The sequence below is a fragment of the Delphinapterus leucas genome, chromosome 10 (assembly GCF_059928025.1).
Source record: "Delphinapterus leucas isolate spDelLeu-1000000601 "Yukka" chromosome 10, BTC_Dleu_Yukka2, whole genome shotgun sequence".
Classification (NCBI taxonomy): Eukaryota; Metazoa; Chordata; class Mammalia; order Artiodactyla; family Monodontidae; genus Delphinapterus; species Delphinapterus leucas.
Genome location: NC_143138.1, coordinates 76,418,251 through 76,433,572, shown reverse-complemented (window position 1 = coordinate 76,433,572; position 15,322 = coordinate 76,418,251). Strand labels below are relative to the sequence as shown.

Below are 15,322 nucleotides of genomic sequence, written 5' to 3'. Positions count from 1 at the left end.
CTTGTCTGAGAAGTGCATTCTCAGACAGATCAATTTTAGGAAAGAAGTTGAGCTTCTGGTAATTGAGTCTCGTAAAAATAACTGATTCTGTGAACTTTAGCTAGAAGACCACTATTACAGAGTCTGTAAAAAATCAGAGGAATGAAGATACCTAACAGCCTAGGGCTATTTGGTATATTGATTAGTTTTAACTCCCTTCATATGTTCTGAGGATTTCAATAATTAAATAATTCATATTGATGATCTGGATTCATCAAGAAAAGTTTAATGATGATGACAAATTTCTGCCTAAAATGGCATTTTAGATCAATTTCCATGCAACATGAGTAAGCTAAAAGTAAATGTGAAACCCTTTAATATCAAAAGTGGTAAATCCTTGGAATTCATGTCTCTTGCACCTAGATCTCATGGTGAAATATTTTATGAATTGTCACAAACAGGAATTTCTTCAGGATCAGTTTTCTGGGATTCTGTAATCATGTTTGTGAAGAATTTAGACGATTCTTTAGCTAACACAAGAAAACTTCTATAATCTAAATTAAAGAACTGATAAATAAGCCAGTGTATGTAATTGCTCATAGCCTTTAACTTCAAAATTTCTACCTTGCAAGAGAGAAAGGAATTTTCAGAAGCTTACAACAGAAATTCTTCACATTGGAGAATATGAATTTAAATTATTTTATTTTTCCAGTAATGTACTATTATACCATTACTCCTATATGTACTAAGAGTTCAGTGGAATTGTTATTATTTAACATCTTTATTGGAGTATAATTGCTTTACAATGTTGTGTTAGTTTCTGCTTTATAACAAAGTGAATCTGCTATTTGCATACGCATATCCCTATATCCCCTCCCTCTTGCGTCTCCCTCCCACCCTCCTTATCCCACCCCTCTAGGTGGCCGCAAAGCACTGAGCTGATCTCCCTGTGCTATGCAGCTGATTCCCGCTAGCTATCTATTTTACATTTGATAGTGTATATATGTCAATGTTACTCTCTCCCTTCGTCCCAGCTTATCCTTCCCGCTCCCTGTGTCCTCAAGTCCATTCTCTGCTTTTGTGCCTTTATTTCTGTCCTGCCCCTAGGTTCATCAGAACCATTTTTTTTTTAGATTCCATATATATGTGTAAGCATACATTATTTGTTTTTCTCTTTCTGACTTACTTCACTCTGTATGACAGACTCTAGGTCCATCCACCTCACTACAAATAACTCAATTTCGTTTCTTTTTATGGCTGAGTAATATTCTATTGTATATATGTGCCACATCTTCTTTATCCATTTATCTGTCGATGGATGCATAGGTTGCTTCCATGTCCTGGCTATTGTAAATAGAGCTGCAATGAACACTATGGTACAAGACTCTTTTTGAATTATGGTTTTCTCAGGGTATATGCCCAATAGTGGGATTGCTGGGTCATATGGTAGTTCTATTTTTAGTTTTTTAAGGAACCTCCATGCTGTTCTCCTATCAATTTACATTCCCACCAACAGTGCAAGAGGGTTCCCTTTTCTCCACACCCTCTCCAGCATTTATTGTTTGTAGATTTTTTGATGATGGCCATTCTGACTGGTGTGAGGTGATACCTCATTGTGGTTTTGATTTGCATTTCTCTAATGATTAGTGATGTTGAGCATCTTTTCATGTGTTTGTTGGCAATCTGTATATCTTCTTTGGAGAAATGTCTCTTTAGGTCTTCTGTCCATTTTTGGATCGGGTTGTTTGTTTTTTTGATATTGAGGTGCATGAGCTGCTTGTATATTTTGGAGATTAATCCTTTGTCCGATGATTCATTTGCAAATATTTTCTCCCATTATGAGGGTTATCTTTTCGTCTTGTTTTTGGTTTCCTTTGCTGTGCAAAAGCTTTTAAGTTTCATTAGGTCCCATTTGTTTATTTTTGTTTTTATTTCCATTTCTCTAGGAGGTGGGTCAAAAAGTATATTGCTGTGATTTATGTCATAGAGTGTTCTGCCTATGTTTTCCTCTAAGAGTTTGATAGTGTCTGGCCTTACATTTAGATCTTTAATCCATTTTGAGTTTATTTTTGTGTATGGTGTTAGGAAGTGTTCTCATTTCATTCCTTTACATGTAGCTGTCCAGTTTACCCAGCACCACTTATTGAAGAGGCTCTCTTTTTTCCATTGTATACTCTTGCCTTCTTTATCAAAGATAAGGTGACCATAAGTGCATGGGTTTATCCCTGGGCTTTCTATCCTGTTCCATTGATCTATATTTCTGTTTTTGTGCCACTACCATACTGTCTTGATTACTATAGCTTTGTAGTACAGTCTGAAGTCTAGGAGCCTGCTTCCTCCAGCTCTGCTTTTCTTTCTCAAGATTGCTTTGGCTATTCAGGGTCCTTTGTGTTTGCATACAAATTGTGAAATTTTTTGTCCTAGTTCTGTGAAAAATGCCAGTGGTATTTTGTTAGGGATTGCATTGAATCTGTAGATTGCTTTGGGTAGTACAGTCATTTCCACAATGTTGAGTATTCCAGTCCAAGAACATGGTAGATCTCTCCACCTGTATCATCTTTAATTTCTTTCATCAGTGTCTTATAGTTTATTGCATACAGGTCTTTAGTCTCCTTAGGTAAGTTTATTCCTAGGTATTTTATTCTTTTTGGTGCAGTGGTAAATGGGAGTGTTTCCTTATTTTTTCTTTAAGATTTTTCATCATTAGTGTATAGGAATGCAAGAGATTTCTGTGCATTAATTTGGATCTTGCTACTCTGCCAAATTCATTGATTAGCCCTAGTAGTTTTCTGGTAGCATCTTTAGGATTCTCTATGTATAGTATCACGTCATCTGCAAACAGTGACAGTTTTACTTCTTCTTTTCCAATTTGGATTCCTTTTTTTTCTTTTTCTTCTTTGATTGCTGTGGCTAAAACTTCCAAAACTATGTTGAATAATAGTGGTGAGAGTGAGCAACTTTGTCTTCTTCCTGATCTTAGAGGAAAGGGTTTCAGTTTTTCACCATTGAGAACGATGTGGGCTGTGGGTTTGTCATTATGTATGGCCTTTATTATGTTGAGGTCGGTTCCCTCTATGTCTACTTTCTGGAGAGTTTTTATCATAAATGGGTGTTGAATTTTGTCAAAAGCTTTTTCTGCATCTATTGAGTTGATCATATGGTTTTTATCCTTTAGTTTGTTAATATGGTGTATCACATTGATTGATTTGCATATATTGAAGAATCCTTGCATTCCTGGGATAAACCTCACTTTATCATGGTGTATGATCCTTTTAATGTGCTGCTGGATTCTGTTTGTTACTATTTAGTTGAGGACTTTTGCATCTATGTTCATCAGTGATATTGGCCTGTAGTTTTCTTTTCTGGTAATATCTTTGTCTGCTTTTCGTATCAGGGTGATGGTGGCCTCGTAGAATGAGTGTGGGAGTGTTTCTCCCTCTGCTATATTTTGGAAGAGTTTGAGAAGGATAGGTGTTAGCTCTTCTCTAAGTGTTTGATAGAATTCGCCTGTGGAGCCATCTGGTCCTGCCTTTCGTTTGTTGCAAGACTTTTAATCACAGTCTCAATTTCAGTGCTTGTGATTGGTCTGTTTATATTTTCTATTTCTTCCTGGTTCAGTCTTGGAAGGTTGTGCTTTTCTAAGAACTTGTCCATTTCTTCCAGCTTGTCCGTTTTATTGGCATATAGTGGCTTGTAGGAATCTCTTATGATCCTTTGTGTTTCTGCAGTGTCAGTTGTTACTTCTTTTGCACTTCTAATTCTGTTGATTTGAGTCTTCTCCCTTGTTTTGTTGATGAGTCTGGCTAATGGGTTATCAATTTTGTGTATCTTCTCAAAAAACCAGCTTTTAGTTTTATTGATCTTTGCTGTTGTTTCATTCATTTTTTAAAAAATTTATTCTGGTCTGATCTTTATGATTTCTTTCCTTCCGCTAATTTTGTTTTTTTTTTGTTGTTGTTGTTCATCTTTCTCTAATTGCTTTAGGTTTAAGGTTAGGTTCCGTATTTGAGTTGTTTCTTGTTTCTTGAGGTACGATTGTATTGCTATAAACTTACATCTTAGAACTGCTTTTGCTGTATCCCATAGGTTTTGGGTCATCGGGTTTTCATTGTCATTTGTTTCTAGGTATTTTTTGATTTCCTCTTTGATTTCTTCAGTGATCTCTTGGTTATTTAGTACTGTATTGTTTAGCTTTCATGTGTTTGTATTTTTTAGATTTTTTTCCCTGTAATTGATATCTAGTCTCAAGCATTGTGGTTGGAAGAGATACTTGGTACGATTTCAATTTTCTTAAATTTACCAGCGCTTGATTTGTGACCTAAGATATGGTCTATCCTGGAGAATGTTCCATGAGCACTTGAGAAGAAAGTGTATTCTGTTGTTTTTGGATGGAATGTCCTATAAATATAAATTAAGTCCATCTTGTTTGATGTGTCATTTAAAGCTTGTGTTTTCTTATTTATTTTCATTTTGGATGATCTGCCCATTGGTGAAAGTGGGGTGTTAAAGTGCCCTACTATGATTGTGTTAATGTCGATTTCCCCTTTTATGATGGTTAGCATTTGCCTTATGTATTCAGGTGCTCCTATGTTGGGTGCATAAATAGTTACAATTGTTATATCTTCTTCTTGGATTGCTCCCTTGATCATTATGTAGTGTCCTTCTTTGTGTCTTTTAACAGTCTTTATTTTAAAGTCTATTTTGTCTGATATGAGAATCGCTACTCTAGCTTTTTTTTGATTTGCATTTGCATGGAATATTTTTTTCCATCCCCTCACCTTCAGTCTGTATGTGTCCTGAGTTCTGAAGTGGGTCTCTTGCAGACAGCATATATATGGGTCTTGTTTTTGTATCCATTCAGCCAGTCTGTGTCTTTTGGTCAGAGTATTTTATCCATTAACATTTAAGGTAATTATCGATTTGTGTGTTCCTATTACCAGTTTCTTAATTGTTTGGGGTTAGATTTTGTAGGTCTTGTTCTTCTCTTGTGTTTCCTGCCTAGAGAAGTTTCTTTAGCATTTGTTGTAAAGCTGGTTTGGTGGTGCTGAATTCTCTTAACTTTTGCTTGTCTGTAAAGGTTTTAATTTCTCCCTCGAATCTGAATGAGATCCTTGCTGGGTAGAGTAATCTTGGTTGTAGGTTTTTCCATTTCATCAGTTTAAATATGTCCTGCTACTCCCTTCTGGCTTGCAGAGTTTCTGCTGAAAGATCAGCTGTTTATCATTATGCGGATTCCCTTGTATGTTATTTGTTGCATTTCCCTCGCTGCTTTTAATAATTTTTCTTTGTATTTTATTTTTGATAGTTTGATTAATATGTGTCTCGGTATGTTTCTCCTTGGGTTTATCCTGTATGGTACTCTCTGTGCTTCCTGGACTAGATTGACTATTTCCTTTTCCATGTTAGGGAAGTTTTCGACTTTTCTCTTCAAATATTTTCTCAGACCGTTTCCTTTTCTCTTCTTCTTCTGGGACCCCTAAAATTTGAATGTTGGTGCATTTAATGTTGCCCCAGAGGCCTCTGAGACTGTCCTCAATTCTTTTCATTCTTTTTTCTTTATTCTGCTCCCTGGCAGTTATTTCCACCATTTAATCTTCCAGCTCACTTATCCGTTCTTCTGCCTCAGTTATTCTGATATTGATTCCTTCTAGTGTATTTTTAATTTCAGTAGTTGTGTTGTTCATCACTGTTTGTTTGCTCTTTAGTTCTTCTAGGTCCTTGTTAAATATTTCTTGCATTTTCTCCATTCTGTTTCTGAGATTTTGGATCATCTTTACTATTATTACTTTGAATTGTTTTTCATGTAGGTTGCCTATTTCATCTTCATTTATTTGGTCTTGTAGGTTTTTAACTTGCTTCCTCGTCTGTAACATATTTTATTGTTTCTTTTCTTTTCTTTTTTTTTTTGATGTGTGGTTCTGTATTCCTGTGTTACTGGTTTTTTGAACTGAGACATTCAGTGCTGGAGTTTGCAGGCAGTTGGATAGAACCGGGTCTTGGTGCTGAGATGAGGGCCTCTGGGAGGCCTCACTCCAATTAATATTCCCTGGGGTCTGAGGTTCTCTGTTAGTCCAGCAGTTTGGACTTGGAGCTCCCACCACAGGAGCTCAGGCCCAGTCTCCGGCCTGGGAACCAACGTTCTGCAAGCTTCTTGGCTCTGTAAAAACAACAAAGAAAGAAAGAAAAAAGAGAACAGTGTAATATTAAAGAATGAAAAACAAAATAAAATTAGAAAGATAAAAAATACATTAGGAAAAATAAAACCATAATTGAAATAACTTTAACAAGGTAAAATAAAACCACAACAGAGAAAATAAAGCGGTGGGGGGGGGGGAACAAGCCAAAAGGAGAGAACAATAAGAAAGTCTAAAGAATAAAGTAAAATTCAAAAACTAAAAGATTAACTAGGAAAAATAAAAATATGAAAGACTCAACAACAATGAATCAACAAGGTAAAACAGAACTCCAATCTAATAGAGGAGAAAAGAAAATAAAAGCCTTGGCTATGGGGGTGGAGTTTAGGCGAGGGGTGGAACTGAGGCAGGGGCGGGGTTTAGGGTGGGGTGACCTAGGCGGGTGGGAGGGTTACGTTTCAGCCTTGGCAGGAACCTAGGCTCAGGACCCACTAGCCAGAAAAGGCCCTGGGGGCGGGGCCTTGGCAGGGTTACCTTCAAGCATGGGGTGGGGCCTCTGCTTAGAACCTGTGCGGAAGGGGAGAGGGAGCACTAGGAAGGAGGGCCTCTGGAGTGTGGGGTTCTGGAGTTTGGAGTTAGGGCCCTGAGGAAGGGTGCGTGGGTGGGTTTTAGGCCCAGTGCGTTGGAGGGGTTCTCTGAGTGTAGAGGTAGGGCCCTGGGTGGGGGTGTAGGGGCGGGGCTTGGGTTATGCCCAGCAGCAAGGAGGCTCCGAGGGCAGAGGATTAGGCCTCAGAGTCCAGCAGGCTCCCCAGTGCCTAAGTGGACAGGGAAAGCACTGGCCATGTTCCCTTCTGTTCCTTTGCACCCCTCCCCACCATCTCCCCCAGGGTTTCCCCCGTGTCCGCTGGACCCCTAATCGTGAGTGGATCCCGCTGGGTGTAGGAACTCCTTTCCTCCGCAAGCCACCCCTCAGGGGTGCCGTCCCAGATGTCCGGCTGTTACTTTTGCTCCCCCTTTCCTCCCTCCCACTGTCTCAGGATCCGCATGGCTGGAGGGGGCCTCAGTGGGCAGAGGATTAGGCCTGGGATCTCACCATGTTCCTAGGGGCCCAAGTGGGCAGGGGAAACCTGGCCACTCTCCGTTTTGATCCTCTGCCCTCCCATTGGTTCCCCAATATCCCCCTTCGGGCATGGGACCCCTTCCCCTCCCTCAGCCGTCCCTCAGGGGCGCCAGTCCTGACCCGCCTCCACTTCTCCTCCCCCTTCACTACCCCCATACCCCATGTCCTGCCTGGTTGCTGGGGGTTCCTCTCATCCCCTTAAGTGTCCATGGACCCCCACTGGTGCCTGGTAGGTGTCCTAGTTGTGCGGAGACGCGAATTCTGCGTCCTCCTAGTACGCCATCTTGACTCCACCCCCACTTCAGTGGAATCATTGAGATTATATTTTTCCCAACTTTTACTTTCTGTTAAACAAAACTGTCAGCTCCCTATAGTATTTAACTCTCCTTATATAATTCTGCTACAGTGAGAAATATTCAAATAGATCTTACATCCAATTAATATGTATTATATGCAATTAAACTGGTGATGTAAGAAATATCAGAAAGAACTTTAGATATATCTCTTACAGTATTCGCAGTACTGAAGGTAAGCTTGTGGTCTTGGGACAAGTTATTGTTCAGACATTTCACAGTGTTTTCCTTGACCATTAGAACACAATATCAAACTTCACACCCCCACTACCTCTCCCTACCCCCTCCACCACCCCGGTCATTTGGTCCGGATTGACCAAGGAGCAGGTAAACACAGATGCCGTATAGCTATGCATGATATTTAAGTAAACTTTAGTTTTTTCATCTGTAAAGTGGGATGATAATAGTACTTCTTACATAGGGTTGTTGAGTCAAATAAATGATTGAATGCACATAAAACACTTTGTAAGAGCTTAGTAATGTTAGACATTATTATTAGTAGTAGGTCTAAAATAATAGCCTGAATGAAAAATATGGACTAATATTGGATCAGTTGAATTAAATATTTTCATTTTGATGCAAATTTAAGACCACTCCAAATCTGATAAAATCAGTCATTTGTTTTCCATATACTTTTTTTTTGTCATCAATTGTAGGAACACTCTGTCATTGTCTCTTTGTGCTGTTATAACAAAAATACCATGGGTGGCTTGAACAGCAGAAATTTATTTCTTTTAGTTCTAGAGGCTGGGAACTCCAAGATCAAGACGCTGGCAGATTCATTGTCCGGTGAGAGCCTTTTTCCTGGTTCATAGCCCATCTTGTCACTGTGTCCTTGCATGATGGAAGGGGCAAGAGAGCTCTTGGGGTCTCTTTTATAAGAGCACTAATCCCATTATGTGACCTAATCACCTACCAGAGGCCCCACCTTCTAATACCATCACAATGGAGTTAGGATTTCAACATATGAATTTAGGGAGGGACACAAACGTTCAGTCTGTGGTGGTCAAGAAGTATATTAATAGTGTAGACATTTTTTGTAATAGTTGAAGATATTCCTGGAGATACTGTGTTTCAGGTGATATGATTATATTAGAACATTGGGACTTGATGTTAATTACCATCTCTTTCTAGTTCCAAGGTGCCACTTGGGTAGATAAAGCTTCTTGCAGTTTAAAAGATTGTTAATATAAATTTTCTTCACTTATGCCTATTAGGGTAGGTCTAGGACATCACCTTGTCATAGAGTTCCCTGTCTAGAAAAGAGATCTTCACACTCATTTCATTATTTCCTGAAGTGTATGAGTAACCACACTGACTGTGAAGAAGGTACCCAAATGTTACCTTTTCCTATTTTTCCCAAGGATTATGTTAATTCTGTGTCCTAATGTTGATTTGTTGATCAGAAGTTTCAACAGAATATATACCTTCTTTAATAACACCAAAAGGGAAATTAGTTGATTATTAATCTTGGATATATAGAATATTTAAAAATTTATACTCCATTCTCAAATGATAATAAGAGGAGTCCTTGCTAATGAGACTGTTGGGAATCACCTTTTGGGTAGGTGGATTTGAGAGCTGTGTGGGGATGAGGGGGAATAGGCACTACTGTAATTCATACGTGGTATCTATATAATAACTCTATTGTATTAATTTGACCTATATTATAGGTACATGATTCTATAGCAGACATTTTAAAACAATTTTATTGACTTTCAGCAAAGCAAGTATTTAATTACCATTCTGCCAATTGGGCAAATTTGTACGACTCCTCTTAAAACCAGATTTTCTGTAGATAGAGGAGGAAAGCACTTTAGCATTTCAGAGAAGAAAGCACAAAAATAGAACTCAGTTGACTCTGAGAATACATAAGAAAGTAAACCAGAGCACACCATGTGGCTTTCTGACACGGAATAAAGGTCATGCCTCTACCCCTGTTGTTCTTTCCTTCCCATGTCAGTGTCAGTCTTTGTTTTGAAGAAGACACAATGGGATCCTGCCTATTACTTCTTAAGCTGGGTCAGAGTTTGTGTTTTGTCTGATTGGCTGCCTCCTCACTCTTCAGGAGGCCCAATAAGATATAGTAAATACTATCGGTGAGTGAAATTGCTGAGGGAGGAAACACACTTATTGTGCAGTATTTGTTGGGAGTTTCAGGAATGATAGAGTTTAGAGTAAGACCATGTAAAATATTGAGTAGCTGTATCAGACTGTGGCATTTGTTTACTGGTGAGGTTAGCTACCAGTTTTCTGCAAAAAATAGTCCAAATTAGATTATTTTAGTAATTATTATTTAACATGTGCTAAGTGCCCACAGCATGTTGGTCCCTTCCTATGATATCAGAATGCACTGTGGAAGGAACTGAACTTGCTGTTGATTTAATTAATCTCTCAAGTTAATTGCCAGTATGGGCCACATTTCTTTCAAGAGTAAAATTGGAGTGTGAGAAAAGGTAATGTCCCTCCCTCATTAAGCTGTCCATGTTAGATTTACATGACAACAGTGAGGTGCATTCAGGCTTAGTTTTGATAGCTTTCATTACTGACAGCACAGAGTAAGTGGTGATCCGTCCTTCTATTATTGGATTCAACTCAATAGGTATGGCACAAACACCATCATCTCTATCAGGGAGGTTTCAAAGAGCTGTTTGTAGTTTGATGCTAGGCTTGTCGTATTTTTTCCCTCCACTAGCCCCAGACTCCTTTTGTTCTCCCAATGAGTGGGGAATTGCAGTGCAGGACACCACCTGACATCTGCCAAGAAGGGCAGCCCTTGCCAACTGCCGCATTCCCCAGAGTAGGAATCAGTTAGTGACTCCTGTCAGTGAGGTGAGTTTGTAGATCTTAGGAACTTCCCTTCACGCAGTTACATAATGGCATGTGACATTCTCCCCCCAGCACCAACTTGGGCTTGTAAAGCTCTGTAGACAGGGGCTTTAAAAATGGCTGAGATGTTGTTGCTTACCTGCCCAAACTGGAAGACCAATTATGTGCCTGTCTTTTCATCAGTGTTTGCTTCTATGGAGTCTTAGGTTGGGTTCCTGGTCTTCAGACAGGGATTGGTGTGCAGGTGATTTATTAAGGGAGGACTCTTGGGAGAAACCAGGAGGGGAGTGAGAGTATTAGGATAGGGCAAGGGAAGAAGCTACCAAGGATGTGGTTTCTGATAAAATTAGCCGGATCGCATGAGGTGCTCTGGAGCGTGAATCGTACCACAAGGGCAGTCCTGCCTTGAGAGAGAGCGCTCCCCTTTCCACTAGTCAGTCATTAGCTATGGGCCCTGGGTAGGGGGTGGATATGGTGGTACGTCTCCCAGGCACCTCTGGGTGAAGGGGCTCTTTCGCTCAAGGGCAGTCCTTTGGAGAAGATTGGCAGCAACACCTGTAAGAAGGAATGGGCTACCAAATTGGTAAAATGGATCCCAAAACCCAAACAGGATCTGGGTGAAGCATCAGCGACTTCTGCTAAGTGTAGAGAACACATTCTGTAGTGGGATAGGGTATTTGCATGCACGCGGGAATACAGTTCCCTTCAAGTTACAAAATTCTGTGGCAGAGTCAGAGTGCATTGTAATTTTATTCTCTGATTCAGTCTTTAATAAGAGACCTTGGTCTGATAGACAGATGAAAATCACATAGTACTTTCTTTTTAGCTTTATGGGAAATGAAGTTGTAATTATCAAGTAGACTTTCACCTCAGAAAAAGAATATGACAAAACGAATATCCGTCCACAGATTTTTACTAATATGTTGTTAATGCCTATAAAGGTAATTAAATATGACAGATGAAAAAACCATTATACTCACATGCCAAAGAGGAAGTGGGGTATGCTAAGTGCCTGTGTGCTACAAAATACAGCCTCTTGTTACATCAAACGACAGGGCCTAACTTTCTGATGTAAACACATTATTGCAAATGTCAGTGCACAGACTGCAAAGATGATTACTAAAGAAATAGCAAAAGCAATAAAATATAGACAAACAACCTTTCATTGACTAAGTTATAATTCAAACTTGTTATCACTATGGATGAACCATTTCATATAGAGACTTAATTTTTCGTTGATAGGCTTTTTTAATAAGACAGCAAGATGAAAGAAGTAACATTTGATGTTAAATATTAAGTACCTTAATGGAAATAATAAAACTTTTATATCTTAAACTGCAGAGGATATATTCTGAGGTTCGTATCTCCCTTCCTCTCTTCTTTCCTATCAAAAATATCAATAGCTTACTATAACAAATCAAATTATGAAACTTTCCACTATGTAGGTTTCTGAATTTAGCCATGTGTATATTTTATAAGTAGATATTTTCTGGAGGATGAAATAAAGACTTCATTCACTCTGTATTTCATGTATTTTTTACTAAAGCTTCAACTTTGCTAAGTTACTCCTGAAAGATTCAATCTAAAGAGGAAATTTGTGGTATATATTTTGTTTAAAAATGCATGTGTTTCTTTGAATGCAGTCAGTTGTAGAAAAAAATTAGGAAATTAGGAATTTTTTTCTCCAATAAGTTGGTGTTTCTTTGGTGGCTTCTTTTGATTTTTTGTACAATTTTTTACATCAGAAAGGATATTTTGTACACAAAAAATTGGTAATGGCACATAGCATAAATACAAAGTGTCATGAGTTACCCCTAAAATATTTATAGCCTTGGGTTCATGAAAAATGTTTAATTTCATGAAGAATTTTGTTTAGCATTTATTGTGGTCATTGACAGTGCTGTTTTCATGGCAGAATAATCTTTAAAACACTCTGGTTCAGTTGTTTGTTGAAATGACAAAAGAAAAACTATTTCCCTAAAAATGTTGCTTGAGGTTGACTTCTACTTCTAGGTCCTTTACTCAAAGAAAGACTTGCCAAGAACCCACATGTGTTTGAAGCAACCTTCCATCAGTATTAAAAGGCTAACTTGACTTTGTGTTCTAGGCCCTGATCCAAGGTGCTCTAAACACAGTCTGTCATTCATACCTCACATCAGCTCTAGGCACCACATATATTATTACTGCATTTCACAGACTGGGAGACTGAAATTCAAAGGGTTCAAGCTGCTATACCACACAGCCTGCTCTGAAAAAAGCTTCTTCTTATGACTGAGGGACCAGTATTAACAAATAGTTATATTAACAATAGTCAAATGTAGTCTTCAGCTACATACTGATACCCTATTTTAGGAATTGTTGGTGTCAGTTATAGAAGCTCTTTAGCCCTTTGTTAAGATGAGGTGTTTATCATCATTACCAGCACCACCATCAGTCGTCACCATCACCATCACTGTCATCACCACCATCATCATCATCACCATTCTTCTCCTCTTCTTCCTCATATCTATCAGTTATTGACTGTTTCTTAACGGCAACCCTAAGATGGATGTTTTACCTTTAGCAAGCTTGTCCTCTGATTTCCCTCGGTTTGATGAAAAATATTTCTCATGTGGGCAGGTAGCCCATCTACAACTCATCACATATAATAATGAAGAAATCATGGGTTTAGGAGTTTGACAGATCTGAGTTCCTAATTATGATTGTAAGCAAGATGGTTAATGTATCTGAGCTTCAGTTTCTTCACCTATCCCATAGGCTAAATAATTCCTATCTTGTAGTTCCTAGGGAAAATTAGATGAGATGGCATATCCCAAATGCTTAGCACTGTGCTGCAAATGTAGTAGTCACTCCAGAAATGTTGGTTTCTCTCCCCTTCCTATGTACCTTTCGTGTGGAGAGAAAATGATAGGAGGCATAGATAATTGCTAAATTGAATTGTATAATGAAGAAAATCCTTATTATATATTTAATAACTTCCATTTCTCATTCATGTGCTATGTTTGAGGTTGTGTTTGTTTGCATAATATGCCTTATATCATTTAAATTTCAGAGCAGCTCTCTGCCCTAGGCAGTTGGTAGCTCCTGATTTTCTCAACAGTGGGAATCAGGAACTCTATTCTCTTCCATCTGCTCATCTATATGGACTTCATCAGTGGATTTTTTGCTTTCTGGCCAGTTGGAAACCCAAACGAGATCAGAGGAACGGAGGAGAGTGAGGTCAGGGTATTAGTTGCCTTGGATCCCTCCCAATGGCTCTTACTTGGTCTAGCTGTGTCCCTCTATCTAAATCTCTTCTTAATATTAACTCCCAACCAGACCTTCTCCTTCAAGGTTCTGGGCACTGCTCCTTTCCCTTCTCCTTTTACAGCTAAGGATGATAATAACTCCAGAGTGTTGGCTATTGCTTATCGTTTCTGTGTATACTACCCAAAGTTTTGTAAATGGTCTCTTTTATTAAACCCTCCTCAATCTATTTTAATTAGAGTGGGCCATCTGTGTCCTGCTGGGACCCTGACTGATAGATAAGGGGAAGCTAGGGGACATTTTTTGAAACTGCAGGTACCTAACAGGTACATAACAAATAGATTTGTTTATTTGAGGTGACTTGGTGGATGCTGGTAGAGTGGATTAGGGAGCCAAAGACACTCAAACCATTCTTGCTATTACCACTATTCTTTTCTATTTTTATCAGTCTCAACTGATGTTAAGGACTTCCCTTTCACCATGGACACACTCTGTGCTTGAGTTCTTTCATTTGCAGACTCTCCATGTGGCTCCAATACTAGATTTTGCACTCCTTTAGGGTGGGAACTATTTTATTCATCTATGTGCCCTTGACACAAGTACATCACTATGCTTTAGTAGGTACTTAGCACAGCCATAATTTAATGATCCATCTGCCTACCTCTAAGGATGAGCAGGAACTGAAGTACATTGGCAGAACACATTTTGCTTCTTGACGTTGGCTTCCATAAAACCTCAGACAATATATTGCTGATGTGTTATATATGTAAACATTATATAAATGGACGAGTCTGACTGTATTTTTTTTTTTTGGCATCTGCTAGAGGAGAAAAATTGGATAGATGCCTTGAAGGCATGGGCAGTTGTAATATTTCAGTAGCATATACTGATCTGGTTACAATTTGAAATAATACAGAACATTTTTCTTTTCTCTCCTGAGTTTTTGCTGATTAAAATTTGTTCCCAAATGTTCTCAATTACCGGATATTGATGTTTCTTACTTTAAAAGCCTGATTGCAGATACCCTGGTAATAGTTTTTTACTTTTTAATTAATGATAAGCACTGAAGAAATCAGTATTAGAGCAGTTCCAGCTTTGACTTTTAAGGGTCGTAAATACAGTGTGGTAGCGAAATGCATATTATAATTGAATAACAGGATTTTTTAAATGAAGGTTTTCATCACTAATTTTTTTTTTTATCACTAATGTTTTGATAGGCTTACATATCAGAAGGATAAAAGCGGTAGTGTTTGGTCAATTTACTGGCTGTGTTTTAAAGTCTAGTTTGTAAAAAGAGTAAGAATTCAGCTAACTTTTAAACGAGAATAAATTTCTTAATCTTACAAAGGAATAACAGTGTGGTGTTCCCCTTCAGATAAAAAGATATATTTTTTTCTTTGCAAATTGCAAATGGCTATCAGTGTGCTGAAATACAACTGGTATGAGTCCCCTGAGAGAGACACTTTCTGTAGACTGACACAAATTTATCTTAGGGGAATTTATATAGAGTAAATTATTTATATAAAAGCCTAAGGACCTTCTGCCATGCTTTAGGGTTTGTTTGTTTGTTTGTTTTGTACATGTCACTATAAAATGCCACAAGCAATCACAATTGGTCTATTTGTAAAAATCAATTAATTAATTATTTTTTTGGCTGCGTT

The 15,322-nt window shown here is 38.4% G+C and overlaps 1 protein-coding gene across 7 annotated transcripts in view; it reads left to right on the top strand.

Moving 5' to 3' along the window:
* The window catches only part of FHIT (fragile histidine triad diadenosine triphosphatase), a 1,451,582-nt gene that overhangs the window by 224,325 nt on the left and 1,211,935 nt on the right, over positions 1 to 15,322 (top strand). For 4 of the 7 annotated variants that reach the window (XM_089918156.1, XM_022572686.3, XM_089918157.1 and 1 more), the window contains exon 3: positions 8,325 to 8,375. The exons of 2 other annotated variants lie outside the window; for them this stretch is intronic. The gene's annotated coding sequence lies outside the window, so the exon portion shown is untranslated. Of the gene's footprint in view, positions 1 to 1,710; positions 8,376 to 15,322 lie in introns of those variants that run through there. One more of the 7 variants, XM_089918153.1, reaches the window with a different exon arrangement.